Below are 26,145 nucleotides of genomic sequence, written 5' to 3' on the forward strand. Positions count from 1 at the left end.
CACATCTTCTTGATCCATTCATCTGTTGATGGACATCTAGGTTCTTTAAAAAATTAATTTAAAAAAAAAAGTAGTTTGGGGAAAGCAGTTTTAAGGAGAAATGGTGAATATACTAACTAGGAAATGATACGCTTGGATATTTAGGACGCTTGTAGCAGAAGGGGATGGATTGCAGATGTGGGGATAGACACCAGGGTAACTCCATTAGCAAATTCCAGGAGGAATTTAGCAGCTTTGTCAATGAGAAGCAATCCTTCTGAAAATGCAGGGGGAGGAAGAGAAAACTCCCAGAACAGAGAAGAAGTTGTAAGAACTTGGTCTGTGTCACCTCTGTCATTTTAGGAAAAGAGGAGTCAAGGACATCTGCTGAGAGTGAGGCATAAATGGCTGGGTTGGGAGTTTGGGAGAACTCACCACAGTGAGACTAATTTGGAACAGAGGATGCTGAGTGAAGGTAACCGCCACACCTCCATTGTCTTCTGATGCCACTGAACATGCAGGACAGTCAGCTATGTTTACTTCTTTAATGAGTTTATAATCTAATGAGAGAGAAAATTCGTGCAGGGAGGGATAAACAGCTCTCCAGGAAGCATAAGCTAAATGCCATTTTGTGGTGATGAAATTCATTCCAGTTCAAGTCAAGGACTGCTGTGAATTCAAGGGCTAGGACGGATTCAGCAAGAGGGTGGACTTTGCTTGGATCTTGGGTAGGAATGAGATAACATGGGAAAGTGGGACATGCATTCCAGGCAGGAGCAGTGACTTTGACAATCAACGATTTGGCTGGAGTGTTTTAGGTCCTGTCTGTCTCCGGGATGAGCATGGCCCATCACGAGTGGCCGAGTCCATTTCTTTCCTGAGCTAAGCTTGCAAAAGCCCCCAGTCATCTGGGTATGCTTGTTGAATTTTTATGGCTGTCTAATGACTCTTGAATGAGAGCTAACAGGCTTGGGATCCTATTCCTTTATTCCCTTAAGAATGGATGAGATTTCAGCTGTTCCAGAAAAGAGGACAGTGGGAGGCTTGCCCTGCATGTGGGCTGTTGGCTAACAGTGCTCATTTCCCGCAACAATGAAACGGCGTGAAAAGGAGTCTTCAAGAGGTCCCTGGGCTGCCAGAAGACTCCCTGGGTTGTAACACAGGACTAGTTTTGGCATTCATGAATACCAAATGAGAGCAAAGAGGTAATTTAACTTAATGAACTGAGAAAGCTTTGCAAGACTTCTTGAGTACTTCCCAGCCTATGCGTTACCTTAAGTGCCTACTAAAAGTAGAAGAGATGTGATGCTCTCTCTCTCTTTTATTTTTAACTCATTACTAATTCTATCTCTGTTTCCATATAAGGGTCTTAATATAGATCTTGCCCTAATACTGCCAGACTAATCTTCCTTAATTACAACTTTTATTGCATTGTTTTCCTGCCTAAAAACCATCAATGGCTCCCTATTTCCTACTCTAAAGTCTTCTTGATTTACAAAATTGCCATAATCTCTCTGGTTTTGCCTCACATGCCAACTGTATTCCTTTCTAAGCCCTTAAACATAACCAATTGCCTTGACAAGCTTGCCCTAAATGAGGTATTTTAACGCTGAACCATGGAGAACCTCCACAGCGCATGAACATTAAGGTCTTATTTTGTCATATTTTCACAAGGGACAACCTGAGATGACCTGGTCAGATTTTTTTCCACAGTGATCTAACTGCAGCTACATTTTCCTAATCTTGAAAAACCTCCTATCTTCTGGGAGATTTTGATTATCTACCTTCCTGTCGATTAGCTAGAATTTTCCTTAATCAATGGGGCTTTGATTATGATATCTAGTAAAGCCTCAGTTTTCCATAGGAGGTTTGATCAGCCTTTGCAGAAACCTAAACAGCTTGTGTTTTGTCAACATCCATTCCCAGTTTAGGTTAGAATCATTAGTGGCAGAACAAGTGCTATTTGGCTGAGCAGTGATAATTAAAGCAGCAAATAGGGACCTGCATAAATCTGTCCATGTTTTGCATGGATAATGGAATGAAGACATGTCACAAGGACTTCTGAAATAGATGGTAACTGGAGCTTAGTGGTACATCCCCACCCCATACTCAGAAACCAAGTTAAATGCCAAGGGGACATAAAAATCAGGGAAATGCCTTATCAGCCCTGGAATGAGGATGGAGCTCCAGTAACATGTTATAAAGGTCAAAGTATCTCTAAGACAGTACAGAGGAAATGACAAGAGATGCAAAGTCTCAGTCCCCCTTGTTTAGAAAAGGCCAGCGTTGGCAGTGGTGAGTGGAGAATGGTTTACCAGCACTCCAGAAAAATAAAGCCCTGATTTGCTGCATTTCTGCCTTGGCTGTCACGCAGACCTGGGGAGAAATGCATAGATTTGGCTCCTGCAAGGCTACTCAAGCAGCTCCATCATGCCACCAAACATGGTGGGAAATCAGCATCAATGATGGCTCAGAATAAGCTTCTGGACTGGACGTGGAGGGTGTAAGGGTGGGCAACAGGCACAAGAGGCCAACAAGAGATGGGCATCAGCTCCCAGGACCCCTTCGACTGCTGGTCCACAGCTGCCAGGAGTATCTGTGCTGGGGAAGTGGAGGAGCAAGTCAATCAGATGAAAAGTTAGGGCAGACCTGGTTTTCTCTCCATCGTAAACTCTCTGCTGCCTTCTTTTTACAAGGCAGACACAAGGAGGAGAAAAGAGAGGCCAGGTAGAAGAATAAACTAGATTTAGAAAGATGTCTTGTACAAAGATGCTTGTAAAATAGATAGCGTATAATGTGATGACAAAGATATGGCCAGGTTTACTGTTGTCATATTAAGAATAAGAATGGGTTAGGGACACCTGGATGGCTCAGGTTGTTAAGCATCTGACTCTCTCTCTCTCTCTTTTTTTAAGATTTTATTTATTTGTCAGAGAGAGAGATCACAAGCAGGGGGAGCAGCAGGCAGAGGGAGAAGCATGCTCCCTGTTGAACTGGGAACCCCCTGTGGGACTCAATCCCAGGACCCTAGGATCATGAACTGAGCTGAAAGCAGACGCTTAACCGACTGAGCCACCCAGGTGTCCTGAAGCAGCTGACTCTTGATCTCAACTCAGGGTCATGAGTTCAATCCCCATGTTGGCCCAGCATGGAGCCTACTTTAAAAAAATGAGAATGGGTTTAACTTCTTCTTCTTTTTTTTTTTAAATCTCTTCTCAGCATAACAGAATTCATTGTTTTTGCACCACACCCAGTGCTCCATGCAATCCGTGCCCTCTCTAATACCCACCACCTGGTTCCCCCAACCTCCCACCCCCAGCCCCTTCAAAACCCTCAGATTGTTTTTCAGAGTCCATAGTCTCTCATGGTTCACCTCCCCTTCCAATTTCCCTCAGCTCCCTTCTCCTCTCCATCTCCCATGTCCTCCATGTTATTTGTTATGCTCCACAAATAAATGAAACCGTATGATAACTGACTCTCTCTGCTTGACTTATTTCACTCAGCATAATCTCTTCCAGTCCTGTCCATGTAGCTACAAAAGTTGGGTATTCTTCCTTTCTGATGGAGGCATAATACTCCATAGTGTATATGGACCACATCTTCCTTATCCATTCGTCTGTTGAAGGACATTTTGGTTCTTTCCACAGTTTGGCAACCATGGTCATTGCTGCTATAAACATTGGGGTACAGATGGCCCTTCTTTTCACTACATCTGTATCTTTGGGATAAATACTTCTGAGCAAAAGACAGAATGTTCAGATTGATTGACAAGGCAAATTCTAGCTGTTTGTAGGAGAGACACCTAAAACAAAATGGCATAGAAAAGTTAAAAATGATCAGTATCTCAGGAAAATAAAAAATAAAATTCAGAGCTTAATTTCACTATTACACAAAATGGAATTTAAGACTAAAAGCCCTGCGGCACTTGGGTGGCTCTGTTGGTTAAGCACCCCACTCTTGGTTTCAGCTCAGGTCATGCTCTCAGGGTGATGAGATTGTGGTCCGTGTTTGGCTCCATGCTCAGTGGGGAGCCTGTTTAAGATTCTTTCTCTCTCCCTTCCCCTGTCTTCTCCTTGCTCACATACTCTCTTTCTCTTTCTAGAACAAGCCCAACCAAAACAAACAAACAAACAAAAACTAATGGGGGAAAAAAAAAGCATTATTTATTATTAATGAAAAATTCAAAACAAGAAAAGACTCGTGAAACTTTATGTACCCCAAAAATATAATATTGAGGTATATATAGTATAACTGTTTGGAAGGTGGAAAGCAGTTCATGCCATCTTTAACAAAATGTGACTTTTAGAATTTGCCAAAGAAAGTGTGATATAAATGAGTAGAAGAGTTTAATTACTACATTTGATTCCATAATTATGTGCATAGATTTTTTTTTTAAAGATTTTATTTATTTGAGAGAGACCGTGACAGAGATGGGAAGAGAGAGCAGGAGTTGGGAGGAGGGGGAGAAGCAGGCTCCCCGCTGAGCAGGGAGCCTGATGCAGGGCTCGATCCACGGACCCTGGGGTCAGGACTTGAGCCAAAGGCAGACACTTAAAGGACTGAGCTACCCAGGCAACCCATACATAAATTTCTGTACTCCTAAAACATTGGTTTATTTACTGTCCAGTGAAACATGGTAACATGCATTCTACAAATATTTATTTTGTATCTGCCAGTGTTAAGCCTCATATTTGGTGCTGGACGAAATGTGAACAGGCTTGTCACAGACCTTGTCACAGGGAGCTCATGTGTCAGGGACTCTTCTAGAAGTAGGGGAGGCAGCAGGGAACAAAATAGCCCAAGGTCCCTACTTTCATGAAGTTTATATTCTATGTATTCTAGTTGGAGAATCCAGGTAGTAACAAAGACATATGGATCCTTCTTTTCTAATAAAGCTAATGCCATTTGGGGGATGGTTGTGGTATTATTATTATCACACCTTTTATATGTTTTAAATTTCTAAATAGTTTATAATTATAGTTTTCATGCACCTTTTGGCCCAACACTAATTTTTTAAAAAAACATTTAAAAATGTCCCCATGTTGGCTAGATTTGGGGGAGGACCACTGTTTTGTTATGTCTTGATTTCTTTTTGCTTTGAGCCAGAGAATGTAGCCTGAATAATTTCTTCTTAAAACTGAGGGTTTTAGAGGAGAGTGGGTTGGGGGTGGGGGATGGGCATCCCGGGTGATGGGTATTAAGGAGGGCACGTATTGCATGGAGTACTGGGTGTTACACGCAAACAATGAATCATGCAACACTACATCAAAAATTAATGATGTATGGTGACTAACGTAACATAATTTAAAAATTATTTAAAAAATTAAAGAATAAAACCCATGGAAGTTTTGTTTGTGGCCCAGTATATGATGAAACTCTGTTAGTTCAAGGTCTTCACATTGCCCAACGTCATTGGTGCAATTCATACTTTCCACATGTTTCAGCCCTGCTGAACTTCTTTCATTTGCTTGAAACTGCCCTTTCCTTCCAATTTCATGACTATAAGTCATGTAGTTATGGAACACTTCACTCTTCTGTTTATTGTACTTGTCAGAGTTTTTCAGAAGAACAAAACCAACAGAGTGTGTGTGTGTGTGTGGAGAAAGAAAGAAAGAGAGATTTATTATAAGGAATTGGCTCATGTGACTTTGAAGGCTGAGACGTCCCAAGATCTGCAGTTGCCAAGATGAACACCCAGGAGAGCCAATGTGTGGGTCTCATTCCCATCTGAAGGGTTGAGAACTAGGACAGCCAGTGGTAGAAAGTCCACTCAGAAGGCCAGCAGGCTTGAGACCCAAGAAGAGTCAATGTTTCAGTTCAGTTCCAAAGGCAAGAAAAAAGTAGTGTCTTGACTCAAGGCAGTCAGGCGAAAGAAGCAAAAGGAGCTGTCTCTTATTCAGTCTTTTTGTTGTGTTCAGGTTTCAGCTGATTGGAGGAATCCTGCACACATTAGAAGGGGCAATCTGCTTAACTCAGTTTACTGACACAAGTACTCATCTCACCCAGGAACCCTCTCATAGACAACAATGTTTGGCCAAAAGTCTGGACACCCTGTGGTCCAGGCAAGACTATGTTAGAGGCTCCTCCTGGGTTCTCCACAGCATCCTGTCCATTCCCTATCCTGGCATTTTGATATAGTGCTTCTGTTTGCTTATTCAGTTGACGAGATGGTATCCCCACATCCTTACATGTCACCTGATCAGAGAGGACGTCCCTGGCTCCGTTTCTGAAACAGCATTCTAGCCCATCACTCTCTCACTCTGCTTTATTATCCTTCACCTAATGTACTTGTGTGTCTGTTCTCATCTGAGCCCTCCCACTAGAATATAAGCTCCATGGAAGGAGGGATTTTGTCTGTTTTACTGACTGCTGCATCCATGACTTCTGGAAGAGCTCCTGGTGCTATGTGGGTATCCACTTGATATGCAGTTAATAAAATCCAAGAGTAAGCAAAAAATAATTTATTATGACTCAGTGTATTATAGGCATAAAAGAATGGTTCAGCATTTGGTAGAAAATTCTCTAGGTGCAATTAAAATGTAAAAGACTTTTAAATATCATAATCTTGATGTCAAAAAGGAAAGGATTACAAAAAAAACCCAAAACAAAACAAAACTTTAGCATTTATAATTGAAGTTTTATTCCTTGAAATGACAAAAAAAAAAAAAAGTAGCTATGATGAAACATGAAAGCCCTTGTCATTAAAATGTATCAGGATTCTGTAAACTATAATCTATAAGCCAAAACCCATTATGCTTATTTTTAATTTATTGTGGATAGCTACAGCAGCAGAGCTGAATGGTTGTGATGAAGATTGTATGGCCCCCAAAGCTAACAATATTTATTATTTGGCTCCTTACAGAAAAAGTTTGCTGACCTCTGACAAAGAACAAGAGAAAAAAATCCACACATATAAATATTGTCAACCCTTTTCTAGAATTTCCATCACCACACTTATATATGAAGTAGAAACAAGAGATATTAATTAGTAGGGAACAATAGAGAAAACTACCATTATTTGGCACTATTAATTTTTTACACAGGAAACTTAAGAAGCTCAATTCAAAGCTATTAAGATGACCAAGAAACTTTGCCATGATGCCCCAGTAAAAGGTAATTACACATCCTTACATTTCAATAACAAATATAATCAGTAAAGAGAAACACATGCTTGGTTTATCTTGTACTTTATATGCTTTTCCACAAAATGTATCTAACTTTATTCAGAATAATAAAGACTTGAGTACGTGAAGAGTCCTTTCACATTCTTGGACAGGGAGATTCAGTATTGTGAAGATGTCAACTTTTCCAAAATGAATTCTCAGATTTAATGCAATTTCACTCAAAATCCCAAAAGGGAAAGAACATCCAGGAAGCACAATTATTTTTGTGCATATCAGTCGGACTAAGTTAGGTTGCAATTCAGTAACATACCTTCTCTCCATCTTTAGTGACTTAAAACAGCAATGACCTATTGCTGATGTGACATGACCCATTGAAGGTTGACTTTTTTTTGGTTTCTTACACTGAGATGCAAGCTGAAATTGCTGGGCACTGTGGCTGATAAAGGAGATCTGGAGGGTCTCAAACTGGCAGTTAAATATAAGGACCTGGAAATAGCACATGTCCAGATGCTCACAAGCAGTGCTAGAACAAGTCACAAGGCCCATCCAAAGGCTGGTTAGAATCCTATTCCTTCCCCAAAGAGAGGACCAAATGACAGTGGCAGCAGAGACTCCCTACTAAGGTAGGGATGGAACACTGGCAAGAAGACTCTGCTTTGCCAGACAGAAAGATCTGTTTTAAGCTGCAGTCATTAAGACTGTGGTGCTGTTTTATGGATGGACAGACCCACTAATGCACAAAACAGAAAGACCCAAGATGGAGCCATTTAATTAGAGTTAAGCCCATGATAAAAGTACCATTTTAAAAAAGACTATTTATTTGACAGAGAGAGAGATCACAAATAGGCAGGCAAACAGAGAAAGAGGGGGAAGCAGGCTCCTCGCTGAGCAGAGAGAGCCCGATGTGGGCCTCGATCCCAGGACCCTGAGATCATGACCTGAGCTGAAGGCAGAGGCTTAACCCACTGAGCTACCCAGGTGTCCCAAAAGTACCATTAATAATAAAGAAAAAAAAACTAAAGTCAACATTCTCTTGAAATCTGGCTTAACTGATGATTTCAGACAATGTTAATAGGATGTTAAGTATCATAGCAACTTAAACAAACAAACAAACAAATAAATAAATAAATGGGTGAGTAACAATAGCATAACATTTCCTGAAGTCTTTTTCAGTTTCTAACCGGTACCCCTCATAGATTAGTTTGGCTTATTCATGAACCTTGTATACATGGAACCACCCAGTATGGGTTTTTTTGTTTGTTTGTTTCTTGTTTTTTTGTTTCTTTACAGGTTTCTTTTTATTTATTTATTTATGTTTAAAATTTCTTTTCAGTGTTCCAGAATTCATTGTTTATGTACCACACCCAGTGCTCCATGCAATACATGCCCTCCATAATATCCACCACCAGGCTCACCCAACATCCCACCCCCTGCCCCTCCAGAACCCTCAGATTGTTTTTCAGAGTCTATAGTCTCTCACGGTTTTTTTCGCTCAACACATTTTGTGAGATTTACCTATGTTGTCACATGTAGAATTAGATCACTTATTTTCACTTGCATGGTTGTCAAAGGAATGAACAAATCATAATTTACTTATCTAGATCATTATTGATAGAATTTGATGAATTAGCGTTCTTTTTCTTTTACTATTCACATTAGTGCTGCTATTCTTGTGCATATATTTTGGCGTACAAGTCTTTGGTACACATTGGATATAAAACTGTGGGTGCAATTTTTAAGTCGTTGACCATCCATATATTCAACTTTAGAAGTGAACACCAAACAATGCTTTAAAGTTATTGTGTTAACTTACATTTCTATCAGTTGTGTATGGAATTTTCTGTTATTTCACATTATTGCCAAAGTTTAGTAATATTAACATTTATGGTGAGAGTGACTCAGTAACTCATTGTAGGTTTAATTTTCATTCTCCTGCTGAAAAATGGCATTGAGCACCTTTATTTATGTTTCTTGTCCATTTGAATGTCCTTTGTTACGTTCTCTTTCAAGGTTCTTGCCTAGCTTTTTGAGGGGTGGGGGAATGTTCTGTTCCTTCATATTGAATTGTAAGAGTTCTTTATATATTCTGGGTACGATCCTTTTGTTGGATTTTGCAAATATTTCCCCCATTTGGTAGCTTGTATTTTCACTCTTTCATGGTGTCTTTTTATTATTTGTAATATTAGTGCAGTATATTGTTTATTCCTTTTATGATTAGCTTTTTATCCTGTTTAAGTAGTCCTTCCTAGTCCATGAGTATGCAAATATTCTTTTAGATTATTTTCTAGAAGGCTGCTTGCTTTGTCTTTCACATTTATAATTTCTATTCAACTGGAACTGATTTGTGTATATGGTATGAGGTAGGGAATCATGTTTTATTTTTTTTCTGTATGGCTATCATATTCCTAAATAGCAGGATATATCATGTTCATGCAAGGTCAGACTCAATATTGTGAGAATACCAATTATCTCCAAATTGATCTATATATTTAGTGCAATCCCAATAAAAGAACCATCAGGTTTCTTTGTGGACATTGACAACCTGACCTCTAAATGCATTTGGAAATGCACAAGAATAAAAGCATCTTCCTAAAGAGTGACAATGTGGGAAGATGTATTCTACTGGATATCAAGATATGCTGTCAAGGTACAGTAATTAAGACCAGGCAGTACAGACACAGGGCAGACAGACCGGTGGAGTAAAAAGAAAGTTGAGAAATAGATACTCATACATGGCTACTCAATTTACAATGAAGGTGACATTGCATAGCAGCAGAGAAGAGACAGTTATTAAAATACTCTAATTCTGGGGTGCCTGGGTGGCTCAGTTTGTTAAGCATCTGCCTTCAGCTCAGGTCATGATCCCAGGGTCCTGGGATGGAACTCCACATCAGGCTCTCTGCTCAGCGGGGACTCTGTTTCTTCCTCTGCCTGCCGTGCTTCCTATTTGTTTTCTCTCTTTCTCTCTTTCAGTCAAATAAATAAGTAAAATCTTAAAAAAAAAAAAAAGAGCATAAATAAGATAAAGTACTCCAATTTTATTTTAAGTGTGGTAATTAGAAATTAGAAATGTAGGGGCTCCTGGGTGGCTCAGTGGGTTAAGCCTCTGCCTTTGGCTCAGGTCATGATCTCAGGGTCCTGGGATCAAGCCCTGTGTCAGGCTCTCCGCTCCCTGGGGAGGCTGCTTCCTCCCTCTCTCTCTGCCTGCCTCTCTGCCTACTTGTGATCTCAAACTTTCTGTCAAAGAAATAAATTTAAAAATCTTTAAAAAAGAAATTAGAAATGTAGTAAGTTGTACTTAAATATTTTAAATATGTGTTATTTTATTTATTTATTTTTTAATTTTATTTATGTATTTGACAGAGTGAGAGAGAAAGCCAGTATGGACTGGGGGGTGAGGGGAGGGAGAGTAGAGAGAGAGAGGGAGAAGCAGGCTCTCCTCTGAGCGGGGAGCCAGACATGAGGCTCGATCCTGGGACCCCGGGATCATGACCTGAACCGAAGGCAGGTCTTAACTGACTGAGCCACCCAGGCGCCCCAGATATGTGTCATTTTTAAAAAAAGATTTAATTTATTTATTTGACAGACAGAGATCACAAGTAGGCAGAGAGGCAGGCAGAGAGAGAGGAGGAAGCAGGCTCCCCGCTGAACAGAGAGCCCCACACGGGGCTCGATTCCAGGGCCCTGGGATCAGGACCTGAGCCGAAGGCAGAGGCTTTAACCCACTGAGCCACCCAGGTGCCCCCAGATATGTGTCATTTTAAAGCATGATATTCTTTGATGCTTTGTCATTGTAATGGCTCTAGAGTTAAGGGAAAGGTCTGAGATGTTTAAGGTTCAAGTAAATGTAGTCAATTAAAGCACATTGTTTAAACATCTGCCATATGCTCAGAATTCTGCCATCTCTGTAGAAGCTTATCTTGATTACCGACAAAATGCGTGACTGGCTAAGGAAGCACTTGAGAACTTACTTTGAGACTAAGACTGTTCAAATATTGTGGGACTACTGAAGATATAAATATGGTTGACCTTTCTAGAGATTTTTAGAATTTACATGTGATGATCAAGTCAGCACACACTAAAAGAGAAGGAGAAAAATGGGTGTCTGCAAATGGTCAATTTAATGTGTGATCAAGGGGTACAAAACACTGGAGAAGAAGGCACTGGATTGGACTCCTCTATTAGCAGAGCACTTCTCCCATCCAAGTACTAACCAGGCCCGACCCTGCTTAGCTTCCGAGATCAGACGAGATCAGGCGCGTTCAGGGTGGTATGGCCGTAGACAGCAGAGCACTTCTCAAGGAAGGTGGATTTGTGTTGAACCATGTAGTCTGGGTAGGTTTTAGAGTAGATGGGGATGAGGATAGAGTCATCACCTGGGTAGGCAGATGGGAAAACCCGAAAGATGGGGAAAGGAGGGTTCTAGTCCTTTATGTGTCGGTGGGGGGTGGGGTGTATGTGTGTGGGGACAAGCAGCAGAGTGGGTTAGAGCATTTAGAATGGTGAATAGTGGAAAATAACTTGAGTTGGTGGGCTGGGGGGGGTCATGTTATAGGAGAACTTAAAAAATAGCAAAGGAATTCAAATTTACATAAAAGGCAGGAGGGAGCTGAGACTTGTCTGTGGAGCTTATCACTTTACCCCCCCCACCTCCCGCCCCGGGCATAGCAGAGTGCAGGGGCTATGATGCATCCTCACAGATATCTGTTGAATAAACGAATGGAAGAAATAGTAGGATTTGAGAAGTCATAGTTGGTTGAGCACATAAAACTCCCAAAAGAGCTATCATCTCCTACATGAAGCACTTCCAGGACACTGATAGTTGCTGACACGTAAGAATAATTGAAATCATAATGATCATGAACCTCACAGTAGGGAATGTTTCATTGACCAACCATTGATCGTTAATTTTCATTTTAAAAAGCCCAGAGGAAACGCTCCCTCTCTGAATCCTATTCGCTAGCCCCAGCTGTATGTTTTAAGAGCTTCTGGAGATTATCAACGCAGAAAAATAATATGGGATTTACCTTTTCTTCCAAATGAAGACAGTCGATAATAAATGATATTTTGGGTTACCAGGTTTATGCTTCTGCCTCTCTGCACATTCAAGGTTAAGTTAATAAGATGTTTGTGGAGGTCTAGGGCTCCATCTGTTCATTCTCCTGCTACAGAGAAGGACAAAGTCAGTACCTCACCCTGCAGGTGTCACCTGGTCGTGATTTACTAATCACCAGTCCCCTCTAGCTGCCACCTGCCCTGGCTCTCACTCAAAGACCCTTTCGGGAAAGGTGAAATCCTTCATTGGTACCCCTGAGAGCGTCAATCCCTGCTCCTTCAGTCCTCCTTGCCTGAGAATTCTTTCTGAGGGCATGAACAGGATGTGTCGAGTCCAATAATTGGGCCGAATGACACTGTTCTCTTGTCCTGTGCCCACAGGCCCAACGAGGCCCCACAACTACTGGAAAGTCCAAACTAAAGGACCAGCGAGATGAGAGTCCAACCACTGTATTTGACGATGAGGAGAATGAGCCTTGCAGAATGATTTGCCCAAAGACATCCACCTAGGTAGTGGCAGTGGGGGGACAGGAACCACGACTCTCCTCCTAGCCAGTTCCTCTCATGCTTTGCCTTATTCCTTTCTTATGGCTCATCATTTTGCAACCATGGTTTATGCCTTTGTTTCAGATTGAAGCCATGCATTTGCAAGGCTGATACCCGCTGCATTGCGTAAAGTCCAGTCCCTCGTGTGGCACTCCAGGGCAGCTGCCCAAAGTGAATTAAAGCTGCAAACACTTGGGATTTGAGGCTCTCTTGATTCAAAATTACTTCTCTCCAGGACAAGTGTCCCCGGACGAAGTCCACGCTGAGTTGATTCTGCAGCGTGGAGAATGTTTCTTTCCTTCAAAATTCATTGTCAATTTAGAGGCTATGGAAAGAGCTCTCAGGCTGACAGGCCGTGAGAGCCATGTGCTACCTTGCAGAACATCTGGAAAACCGAAAACCACAAAATGCAAATGAATGAATGCAATATTCATCACCTTCATCATCAGTGTGAAAAAGTTTATCTTGCTCTGGCCAACATTTGATGGACTGTGAAATCTGGAAAAATGTGGTACACCATGGCCCTTTTTATTTCCAGGTAAATCAGCAAGAACCCAGAAAGGCCAGATGACTTTATTGGTTGAGTGGGAATGACATTTTTTCTAAGACTCCCAGTCCAGTGTTCCTGTCATTGTGTTTGCATTAAAAGGAAATGCTTCCATAAAAATTACATTGAGTTGTTCAGACTTTATCACCTGTCATAATAAAATAAGATTACTAAAAATCTTGAAAGCTACTTTTTTACAGACAAACTCTCAGATTTTTTTCTAGATACAGTGTGAATTTGACATTGCTAAATTCTCTGAAGAAAGGTGTTTTATGCAGTTTTTAAAAATGTTTCTGCTTGCTTCAAATCTCAAAAAAATAGTGAAAAAGAAAAAGAAATCCACAAAAACAATGTAGTTAAACAAGATTTCTGGGACACAAAGAGGCAAGTTGTTGGCACCATTGTTCCTTTCTTTACCTTAAGAAAAAGGGGACAAAAATTATATCAGTCATATAAGAAGATTCTGTCACCGGAAGCAAGGAACCCTAATTCGTAAAGAATGGGTGTCATGGCCACAGGGGAACTCATTTATTCCTTTTTGCCTAAAGAGCTTCACTGGTCATGACTCCACATAAATTAGTACTTTCTCCATTCTTAAAACTCTTAAGAGAGAGAACATATTCTATTGAACAACACAGAGTTCTGGAATCCCAGATCCGCCTCCCTCATTATAAAAACAAAGGCAAAAGCTATAAGCTCCAGAGTCTCCTCTCCTGTTTTTCTCCATCTTAATAAAAAGCAGCAGTATTTCCAGTTCTGCAAGACAAAAAACTACAGCTCACCATAGATTTCTCCCTTTTGTCTCCCAGCTTCCCTTCCCCTCTTCCCCACCGCTCACTCTGTTGCTTCTGCCTCTAAAGTTCATCTCCCTGTTGGTTCCTCTCCCACTAACCCTGTCCATTCTAACCCAGCCACCACCACCATCCATTCTTCTCTCAACATCTCTGCTAGCTTCCTTCACTGGTTTCTCCACCTTGACTTTTGCCCCACTAAAACTTATTTTGTACACAGCAGCCAGAGGGATTTTTTTCCCCTCCAATTAACTAGTTTAACTTTTTAAGGGCAGTTTTAGGTTCACAGCAAAACTGAGTGGAGGGTACAGAGATTTCTCACATGCCTCTGCACATTCCCCCACTCAGAGAGGCTCATGGACTTGTCGCAATGGATGAACCTACAGGGATCCATCACTATCTGCCAAGCCCATAGTCTGCATTAAGCTTCACTCTTGGTGATGAGGGAGCAGGAGGCTGGCTGAGGACAAAGCAAAAGCTGGCGCCTTGCACCCCCTCTTCACCCACTCCCCTCCATATGTGTAGCATTCCTCAGGCACCCCTGACTTCCATAAAATGATAAATAGTTAACTTGCAGGGATCGCAATCCTGCAGAACAGGAATATCCCTTGTCCTACAAGATGTCCTAGAGACCTAAACAGGGAGGTTACCTTATCAATAGCACAAATTTCCAGAGGCAAATAACTTGGTTCCTGAAGCCCTAATGTCCCCCTCCCACCATAAACTGGAGGAGATTGGGGTATAAAGGAATGTAGATGATGGCCGGATCATAATGCCCCACCAAGAATCTCCCAATTATCTTGATGTTAATGCCTGACCTAAAGACGACATTGATCAAGCCATAAGGACTCCCCCCCCCCCAGCACCTTGTAGGCCCTCCCTAGCATGTGAGAACTCTGTTGAAACCTCCCATTCCTTCACCACCTCCCCCCAACCATGGGGTATATAACATGCCCACCTTCACAACCCGGGGCAGCAGCTCTTCCTGCCCACGGGTCCTGTCCCTGTGCTTTAATAAACCACCATTTTGCACCAATGACGTCTTAAGAATTCTTTCTTTAGTCGTCGGCTCCGAACCTCCTCACCCCACCGAACCTGACTTAGGTTCTGGGACTTCATCATTGGCACTCTACATTCCCTGGGTTGGGGCAGAGGAATTTTTTAAAAACATAACTCAGATCCTTTCTCTCTCCTGCTAAAAAACTCCCACCAGTTTCTGATGGCACTTGAAATAAGGCCTCAAGGACTTGTACTTCCTGGTTGCATTGTTTCCTGGGCTAGAACACTCTTTCTTCAGCTCCTCCCATGGCTGGATCCTTCCGTTCAAGGGTCATGCCCTCAAAGACGCTGTCCTGATACAACCTATCTGAAAGTAGCTTGTCCTCCATTCCCATTCCACTTCTCTATTTTCTTCAGTGTTCTGAGCCTAATCTGTAAATCTTCTGTTTCTTAAATTTGTCTTTCTTCCCCCATTATCATGTCAGCCCTGCCACCTTGCCCCGTCACCTATAGGCACATAGCAAGCACCCGACACAAATCTGTTTGAGTGTTGAGTAATATTAGGTGATACCAAGCATCGCCTAGGTGTCACGCACAGGTACTTTACAATCATATTATACTTCATCCTTGCACTGACCCTAAAAGCTAGGTTCGATTATTTCCATGGCATAGCTGAGAAAACAGAGTCAGAAAGAGGTTAAGTGGCTTGACCAAAACCTCACAATTGGTGGCACTCACCTTCAGGAACCTGGCCTTGAACCTCTATACCCTAAGCCACTCAGCTACACTGAAAGAATGAGCGATAGTGGGGTAACTTCTTCTATCTGATCAGCTTTGACTGTATAGATTACAGAATAAAGAGTTCACTAGGGATGACCAAAAAAAAAAAGACAATTGCTCCTTGGGATTTCTTAGTAAATCTTCCTACATTGGATCTATGAACAGAGGAAAGAAATCCAATTCTTCCCTAGCCATAGCCCTCGGGGACTCTGTGGTTTATGTATGATTTCATTACTTTTTTCCTCTCCCGTGGTCTTTCCAGCTCAGGGCTTCAGTTACTTTTAAGTTCTGCCCTCCATCCAGTTTCTTCAGCTCTACTAAGGACCATCTCCTCCCGAGAGCAGTGGACTAGGAAAGGGCCAAGGGTTAGAGGGGTGTGGTTTACTGGTAGCTACCAATGGAAACTTGGGCCTCATTTTCTTCATGTGTAAAATCCTAGGAACGATTTCTATTTAGGTATTTTGTACTGTGATGTGTTTTACTTAGACCTTGACTGAGGGTTTTCCTAGGACCTCTTTGCACCGTTTCCTCTCTGTCCATGTTCATTTCATGTGTCTTACATACCAAGGTTAGAACAACATCATAAAACAGACCAGACAAATTCTTCTGATGCCAAAGCATTTGGTAGTAGTGACTTCAGCTCCATGACCCCTCACCCTGGGAATTTCCAAAGTAAATTCTTTCCTCCATCCATCTACCTAAAAAATAATTACTGAGCACCTACTATGTGTAAGGTCTCATGTCAGGCATTGGGAATATATATGGTTTGGACCCTCAGACCAAGGTCTAAGATATTGGGATATCTCTAGTAACTGGGATAAAGTTACTAATAAAAGAAAAATCACAGATGTCAATGTAAAAATGTTGCAGTGATATGCACCATAAAAGGGAAGTATATGGTGCTATGGGAACAGACATTGTTGGTGTGGGGTTTGACCTAACTGAGACAGTTAGTAGGGGCCTTCCTAAAGGAGTGACAAACTAAACTCTAAATGATAAATAGAAGCTCTCCAGAAAATTAGTGGTAAGGAAATTCTAGGCAAAAAGAATAGCATATGCAAAGGTCCTGTGGCAGGAAATAGAATTACATGCTCTGAGGCTAAATGTTCATGTACTTGTTGTGCAGAAAACACAGAGACCTACTCAGAGAAGTCAGGGATGACAAGGAAATTAGGGAGAACAGGAGTCAGCACGCCAAGGCATCTTAGCCTCCTGCAGAAGACTATTCCCACCCAGTTGGAGCTCCTCAGACATTGTTCTTCCTTAAGCAACCTATGAAAATTTTAGTTTGAAGCAGGACAATTAAAATTCATTAGTTTGTTTTTTTTTTTTTTAAGTCCATTCTATATAACTGCTGGAGACCTCTTTGGAATTGAGAAGAAGGTCTCCATCAATTGTCAATTGGCACCAAGGCCTAGACATGAGGAATCCGGCAAAGAATTCATCCTTGCCCTACTCTTGCTTGCTATGCTCCAGAGGATGGCTGTGTGTGTTCTGGCAGACTTTCTTCTCCCAATCAACCAAATGAAGCTGTACAGAGAGAACATAAAGCATTTGCTAGAGAAAGAAAACCAAAGGATCAGAGATAATGACCAAAAGTCAGAAGGTTTTGCCTTCCATTTGTTCTGAGAGATAACTGAGAGGCTATTTTCTTCTGGAGAAATAATATAATCAACAGAAGCTGGAAGTTTCAAAGTAAAGTTTAGAAAAAATAAATGGAGGTGATTCAAAACAGTGCTAATTACCCATTCTTTCCCCATTCTGGATGACTCACACTGGATCAATAACCCAAATGACTTTCTTCTCATTAGTCCCCAAATGGAAAACTTTGCCAGGGTAGTAAGAAGGAGAGTTGATGTGTGTTAGCTGAATTCAGTTTCATGGGTGCTAAGTGCCCCCACAAGCTTAAAATACAATACCTGATTTACAGACTCTCTATAATTATCCGTGATGGAGGAGATAATTGAGCGAGCTACTAGGAGGTTTCTAAGCAAAAAAACAAAACAACAACAACAACAACAACAACAAAAAACACAAAAAACCTCTGCCTCCATCATCTGGAAATTAAGATGCTGGCAAGTTAGTCTTGAGAAGTGTGAATGTTAGTGTGTTAAATAAACATTTTTTAAAAAGGAACCTGCTTGACAGTTATTTTTAAGAGTCTGGCCTATATATTTTCCCTTCATCCAAAGAGCTCAAAATTGGCTTAAGTGGAGATTAATTGAAAAAGTTCACCTCAAGAGTATGATTAAGCCTGGAAAATTTTAGCCAATAAGGGAATTTTTCATAAAATTATGACTGAGTGGAAATAGTGTTATAATGGAAGTCTGTGTATAATGGGCATCATTAAAATTATATACGTATATACTTGAGCATCAACAGGTAACTGACTTACAGGGTTACACTTCTGTGAAGGGTTTCTGGTGATATTATAAGCTACAGGCGCAAAACACGAGTCATCCAAATTCCTAAATAGAATTACAGTTAGATTAAGAAATATTCTTGCCATAATTATACACCAGGAGTCGTTTGGATCTTATAATTAACTTCCCTATGCACAGGCTTTGCCTATGTAGTAATGGGTAATCCAATTCCTATGTAATGGAATCATAGGATATTCAAAATAGGAAGAAGTCTCTAATTTTCTAGTTCATCCTCAGCACAAAATTCATAAGAAAAACAAATGAACAACAGAGCAAACTGTTGCCTGGCAGCAAGTTAGGTGATTTGCAGATACAGAAGTTCAGGATAGAGGCCCAAACTCCAGTGTCTTAGCCTAGTCCTTCTCATTGTTTAGGATTTCAATTCTCTTCTGATCTGCTGCTAGCCTGCATTTTATAGGGAATTCTAGAATTTTTATGTCAGAGGAGTGTGGATATGTCCCTTTGGTTGCAGGAAAGGAATAAGCAGGTAAAAAGTGATTCTCAAACTTAAATGCAGGTTGGGGGGCGCCTGGGTGGCTCAGTGGGTCAAGCCTCTGCCTTTGGCTCAGGTCATGATCTCAGGGTGCTGGGATCGAGCCCCGCATCGGGCTCTCTGCTCAATGGGGAACCTGCTTCCCTTCTTTCTCTCTGCCTGCCTCTCTGACTCCTTATGATCTCTGTCTGTCAAATAAATAAAATCTTAAAAAAAAAAAAAACTTGAATGTGGATCTGGGGGTCTTGCGGGGGCAGATTCAGATGGTCTGTTATGTGACTCTAAGAAGCTCCCAAGAGATGATGATGGGCTGGTCCCAACACCGCACTTTGAGGACCAAGGTGTTAAGAGGACTTGTCTCACAGCTGCATTTGCATGCACACACGAACATAACTCAGATTGTCTTTTCCTGTGGAATGCCTCTGGGCAACTGATGATGATCATGGGTACTTTCTCCCAACCTACCCTTGGCTTGGCTCCTAATCAATTTCAATTATAAATGGATATCAAATATAACTGTGAGATTCATGAGTAGTATCTAGACTCAATAAATCTGGAAAGGCCATCTGCCCACCTGCTGGGGTTCACCCAGCATCTCGAGTTGTACGTTTATATCTTTCATCAGATGTGGGAAGTTTTCAGCCATTTTTTTTCCCAAGTACCTTTTCTCTCTTCTTCCAGAATACCAATGGCATGAATGTGAGATCTTTTTGTCATAGTCCTCTTGGTCCCTGAAGCTCTATTTATTTTTCGTTATGCTGTTATCTCTCAGTGGCTCAGATAGGATGATTTCCATTGTTTAGTCTTCCAATTCACTGACACTTTCTTCTCTCCTTCTATTCTGATATTGAGCCCATCCAAGATTATATCTCTGTACTTTTTTTTCTTTACTTTTTATGTGAACCATATTTTGAAATTTTAAGTTTCATTTGGTTTTATTTCTTGGAGGAGGCTTTCTGTTTCTGCATCTGTTTGGAGCTTTTTCTAATTGGTTACTGAAGCATTTTTATTAGAACAGCTTCTGTCTGATTATTTTAACATCTCTTACCTCAGTGTTGTCTTTTAGTCACACAGTTTGAGATCTTGTTGGTTCCTAGTACAATGAACAGTTCTTAGTTGAAACCCAGATATTTTTGTGTTATGCCATGAGATTCTGCATATTATTCAAACTTTCTGGTTGAACTGGGTTTTTCTGACACTGCTCTGGCAGGGGAAGGACGTTGCCCCTTGTTTCTGCCAGATGGAGATGAAACCCCAGGTTCTCCACTTGGCTTTCATTGATGTCTGGGGGAGCAGGTGGACTGATCTTTACTCCTGGGGGCATGGGATTTCCAGCTTCCCTGTGGTCTCCACAGACACCATGAAGAGCCCACAGGCTTGTAACTGGCCCATGGGGATGGAATTTCCTGCTTCTTACTGCCTTTTTGTGGCACCACTGGAGGGGATGGGTTGGGGGTGTGTGGGAGCACTTCATTATAGTGGGAGTGGGGGTGTTGAGCCCCCCAACACTGGTGGTGTTGGGGTTGGGGCTGCAGTTTTTTCTATGCAGTTTGGCTGGAGTAGACTGGTCATTATCTAAAAGTTTTCTGTCTGTTACACTGCCCATTCTTGGTCCTTTGGTTATAGAGGGCAGATTTTTCTTCGTGTGTCTGTTATCCTGTTGATGTCTCCTGCTTGCTGACTTTTCTAGCTCCAAGACTGGAATATATGATATAAAATCAGGGCATTTGCTACTGTGCCATGTTCTGAGGTCCTGGTACTCCCCCTTCTCTTCACCTTCCAGGGTCTTTTACTTTCCTTGTCTTTAGTGGGAAGGACAGGGAAAAGGACACTTACTCATCTTCCTAGAAGTGAAGGTCACTATAATAATTATTATTATTTTATTGTCATGATTTTACTTTCATAAGAGGGGTCACATGCAACAGGCAACACATATCAGTTCACAACTTGCCTATCTCACTTAGCATTGTGATTTTGAGAAATATCCACATTAGTATGTAAAGATCTAAATTGAAATTTACTTCTAATAGTTGTTGATCCAGGTATAGGATAAATGACCTGGTTTAGTGAAGCATGCACACAAGCATGAATTAAATATCCTCCATCATCTGGCATTCAGAAGAGTCACAGGGACTATATCTACATTACTTAGCTGGTTTGTTTGTTTGTTTGGTTGGTTGGTTTTTGTCACAGAAGATATATTTTAATGACCTTTTGGATGATGGAATACTTCAAAAATGGGGAGAGGACAGGGGGCATTTGTAGGTTATGGTAAATAACAGCCCTGGGCTTGTAGCAATAATGACAACAAAATTAGAATTACTATTACTACCGCCAGTGGATTATGTCCTACTGTGTATGAAATGCACAGTATAAATATCTTATTTATTTTCATGTCATGTATATGGGGTGGCATTGTTTTTATTTTATGTATAAGGAAATGAGCTCACAAGAATCACCAAGTTTTCTCAAAGTCATATAGTTCATACTTGTCAATTGAATCTGTTCTGTGAATTTTTCTGAGTGAAAGAAAGCCTTCTCTCAAATTGTAAAAACAGAAAAGAAGATTTATTATCTCATAAAACATCAGTGGCATCATCACGATCCAGGTTCTTTCCATCTTTCTGATCTGTCAAGCTTTGCTTCTCTAAGGGCACAAGATGGTTGCAGTAGCTCCAGGCATCACATGTAGAAGAAAAAGGGGCACATTTGTGCGCAATAATATTTATTAGAAGTCCTCCCACTAGGGACGCCTGGGTGGCTCAGTTGGTTAAGCAGCTGCCTTCGGCTCAGGTCATGATCCCAGCGTCCTGGGATCGAGTCCCACATCGGGCTCCTTGCTCCGCAGGGAGCCTGCTTCTCCCTCTGACTCTGCCTTCCACTCTGTCTGCCTGTGCTCGCTCTCGCTCTCTCTCTGACAAATAAATAAATAAAATCTTTAAAAAAAAAAAAAAGAAGAAGTCCTCCCACTAGGTTTCTCCATGCCATGTTTCCCAGAATTGCAGCATACACACCAGTTGTATAATTTGTAGTAATTTGTGGGGCCCAGTGCAAAATTAAAATGTGGCATCTCTTGTTCAAGAGTTATTAAGAATTTCAAGATGACAGCAGAGCATTAAATCAAATGTGTGATCCTTCTGAGACCATGACCCTATGCAGCTATATGGGTTGCATGTCTATAAAGCTGGTCTTTCCTATGTCTATAAGCTTAACCAGTTTCAGACAAAGAGAAGAGGGTCATATTGCTGGCTTGGCTAAAGTGAGATTTATTCCAGAATCTTGGGGTACAGGCTGCTCTTCTGAACCACAAGGAGAGGAATGGAAACTAGAATAAAATCAAGATGTTGCCATTGCTGGGAGGTGGGGAAGGGCTGTTAGTTGGGAATCAATATTGTCCAGTTTGAGTGTATGTATCTCTATTTGCCTCCTTATATTTTGCTGCTCCCCCAAAGGTTCGTATGTCTGAGATGTATCTCACTTCTGCTGCTATGTGAACTTGAACATGTGTTTTCATTTCTCTAAAATTCAGTTTTCTCATTTGTAAAATTAGAACACATGAGTGTCCCCAGAATTTGGGGTGTATCTCTTATGTCCATATATTTCCATCACCAGAGAGTGGAATCTTGATGCTCTACCCAGGTGATGATTGCAGCAGATCTTTAATGACTTCTACTCTTTCTCTAGTATGTAGTTAGGGATCTCCTTGGGCTGATGGGGGATGTTAGCAGGCTCTGTTTCCCGCATTTGGGGGCTGAGGGAGGAGCAGGTAGGGAAAAGGCTCTGTTTCTTGTTTCCACCACAAAAGGAGGGCCAGTGTTGTAGATGGAATGCTGGTATGAAGTGTTAGTCTTAGCCTGTGGAGCAGAGACTTGGTCCTCTATTCCATCAGAGTCAGAGGTACTAGAATAGTGTCCTCCTGAATTTTGGCCTATGCACTAGCCTACCTCATAGAGCATGTGGTAGATGGTAAGATAAAAATAAGTACTTCTCCATTTTTCATGCCCTTCCATGTTATATGTCATTCAAAGCTGGAGACTTCATCTTCATCCATGAATCTGGGCGGGCCCCATGGCCTACTTTGGGTGATGGAACAGCAATAAAGGTGGATCAAGAAGAGAATTAAGAGTATGCATTGTAACTCTGTGCTCACTCTCTAGATTTTGGAGCCTTGAGACAGTCACATGACAGCTCAGGGCAGCCTGGAGTTGGGGTGCTGCCAAGCTGAGGTTCTCCAGAACAAACACCATGCCAACCACCAGATATGTGAAGGAGGTCATCTCTATTAGTTTCCCATTGTGGCCATAAAAAGCAGCACAGACTCAGTGTATCATAATCATGGGAGTGACAGCCCATCCCATTTTCTATATTCTCTTGATTAGAAGCAGGCCATAGGTCCTACCTACACTCAAGAAGAAGGAATTACACAGCTGTGTGAATACCAGGAGGCAGGGATTTGGAGGGGTCACCTTGAAGTCTGTCTACCACAACCTCCAAGAGGAGGACAGTAAACATATAGGATCTGCCTTCTTTGTTCTCCTGTCTATAGAAGTGACCTTTAACAAATCATTTATTCTTTCTCAGGGCTTTTGCCCCAGAAGGACTCTAGGGCAGCTGTTTTCAGATTATTTGGATCCAAACAGAGAGGTGTCTCAGCAATTAATAAAAATGACAGAGTTTAATGAGGATAACTGTAGTTAAAATTACCCTCATTTCACTTCTTTAGGAAGGGTGTCTTTCTTGTCTCTGCTTTTGCTTCAATATCTCATAGAATGAGGCTTCTCCAAAGCCCCTCAAAGAAGGTTGATAATGTATTGAATTCACATAAAGCAGGAGGATAGCACTGATACAAAGGAACAGGGTAAGAACTTATAATGCCCTTGCCTGACAGGCTCTGCCTAACAGAACAAAATAAAAATTCACTTGGGAAAGAAAAGTTAATCAAATCCCAGCTAGAAGGCAAGTTGTATCAACCCACCCTGGAAAACAAGAGAACCAGGTCTGAAGCGTCCAATTTTGATACCGCTTTTTAAAAACAGAATTGTATTTAAACTATTTTTTCCCTAGCACACCCCTCTGTTAGCCATGTAACAGTACTAAAATGTGTTAGAATTCACATTTTCCCTGTTCTCAATTTCTTCCACCCCTTCCTCAAATTGCCTTCACAATGGAGCATCCGTATGTCCAAACAAACAGACAAGTGAGGAGATTAATGAACTGACCTTTCACCTTGTAAGTATTTATTCCAGGGCTCAGGGGGGAAGCATGTCTGTGCCAATGAAAATCCCAAAACTGTCTCTGATAATTTGGTATTAAAGATAGCTCTGTCAAATGCCTCCTGAGGCAGAGTGAGCATCGCCCTTCTCCTGACCCCAAGCTTCTTAGCCCTTATGTTCTTTCCCCATTCAGACAGATTGTACCCCATCCCTTTACCATTCTCCCTTTAGAAGGACTTTTTTAAACAATGATATTAGCTGCCATTGATTACACACTTACTACATCAGATACCGTGTTTAGCTCTTTTCGTCATCATCATCATCATCAACAACATCTAACACCTTTGAGCGCTTACTTTGTGAAAAGTAAATTTCATATTCTTTCATTTAAATTTTGTACTAGCTATTTGAAATAGGCAATTAAAAGAGAGAGAGAGAGAGTCAGCTACTTATTCATTCCTTAAGGAAATGTCAGAAGACAGAGTGGAAATTGGGTTTCCTTAAAACTTGATTAGATGAATACGGTTCTTGAACATTTTCTGTATATGTCCTTGTCACAGCCATGTGGGGAATAATTGGTGTTCAAAGCCAAATGCTGGTATAAAGAGAGTTATTCTTCTCAGCCCTCTGATCATTCCTCAAATTCATATAAGTGCTTGCACATATATACGGATACAAGAGGGGAAGCGCTCTCTTTCTTTTGCATCCATGGCTCTTACAATACGACAATACTGTACTCTACAGAGAAAAGGCACAAACATGAATCAGAAGCACAGAAATACACCACCATGGTTGCCATGGAGTCAAATGACAAGTCTGTTATGGCTGCTGGTGTCCAAAGATGACCTCTCCCTGTATCCCCTGTCATCACATGTCTGTCTTCTCCCTGTGTATCTCTGTGTCTCTGCTCTTCTTAAAATGACAACAGTCCCATTGGACTAACCAGCTGGAGCATATGGGTGTTTGAGAACTAGGTAAGGCATGCAGGTCATAGTGTAAGAGCCATGGATGACATTTATAGGCTTATTATAATGAAATGACACAATCCATTTCCCTTGTGCAATCATCCTGCTATCAGTACTATTAAAAATAGGTCATTTATGTTATCAATGTTAATTATTACCCAAGAACTTGTGTGACAGATCTAGTGGATCTGTCAATAGATTGGGCTGGGGTCCTCATATCGAGGTAGAGCTTATTTTCCCTCCCCTTGAATCTGGACAATCTCTGTGACCATTACAGGGAAAAAAAAAAAATTATTTCAAGTTCTTTCAAGTTCAGGCTTTAAGAGACTGACAGCTCCTGAAAGCTTCTTTCTGCAAGTTCATTGTTGGAAAGATGCTGCCATGCTGTAAGGAAGACCAAGTAGCTATGTGGAAGGGACCTCATAGAGGAGAACTGGAACATCCACCAATGGTGGAGTGTGTGTGCAAGAGAAAAAAAGGGAGAGAGAAAAGAGGGGTGTGCAAGAGAAAAAAGTGTTTTAAATGCAATTCTGTTTTTTTTGTTTGTTTGTTTGTTTGTTTGTTTGTTTTTTTAAAGCTGTAATCAGAGTTGGACTCTTGTGACCTATTTCTCTTCTTTTCCAGGATTGGTTTTTGCAACTTGCCTTCCAGCTGGTATTTGATCAACTTTTCTTTCCCAAGTAAATTTTTTTATTTTTCTCCATTAGGCAAAGCCTTGTTAAGCAAGAGCAGTGTAAGTAATCCCATGCTGTCATTTTCCCAGGTGACAGTGAGCATCAGTTGTCAACTATGTTAGTATGACCGTTTTAGACTTCTTAATACTCCTGCCAACACCAAAAGAAGTAGAACCACCCATCTAATCCATAGACGTGATAGAACAAATTGTTGTTTCTTAAAGGCATTATATTTGGGGGTGGTTCGTTACGCTGTCATTTTAACCAGAATACTACTGTTTCTCCATACAAGATAATTTTCTGTAAACCCCTTATTTAGAATGTCTTTCTTTTCCTTCCTAATACTTCTGCCCCCTTTAATTCATGTCCCAGAAGGATCAGGGCTAATCCAAGACTCCATGCTGCATGGGAAGCAGACAAGCCTCCCCTTTGGAGGATTGATCAGGACCTGGATAGAGCTCAGCGTAAAGGAGAAAGGCAACTGATTGGCTAATTTTTTTTTTTTTTTTTTTTAATATTGGTTTCTTTCTTTCTTTTTTTTTTTTTTTTTTTTTTA

Source organism: Mustela nigripes, chromosome 16, assembly GCF_022355385.1.
Source record: "Mustela nigripes isolate SB6536 chromosome 16, MUSNIG.SB6536, whole genome shotgun sequence".
Taxonomy (NCBI): domain Eukaryota; kingdom Metazoa; phylum Chordata; class Mammalia; order Carnivora; family Mustelidae; genus Mustela; species Mustela nigripes.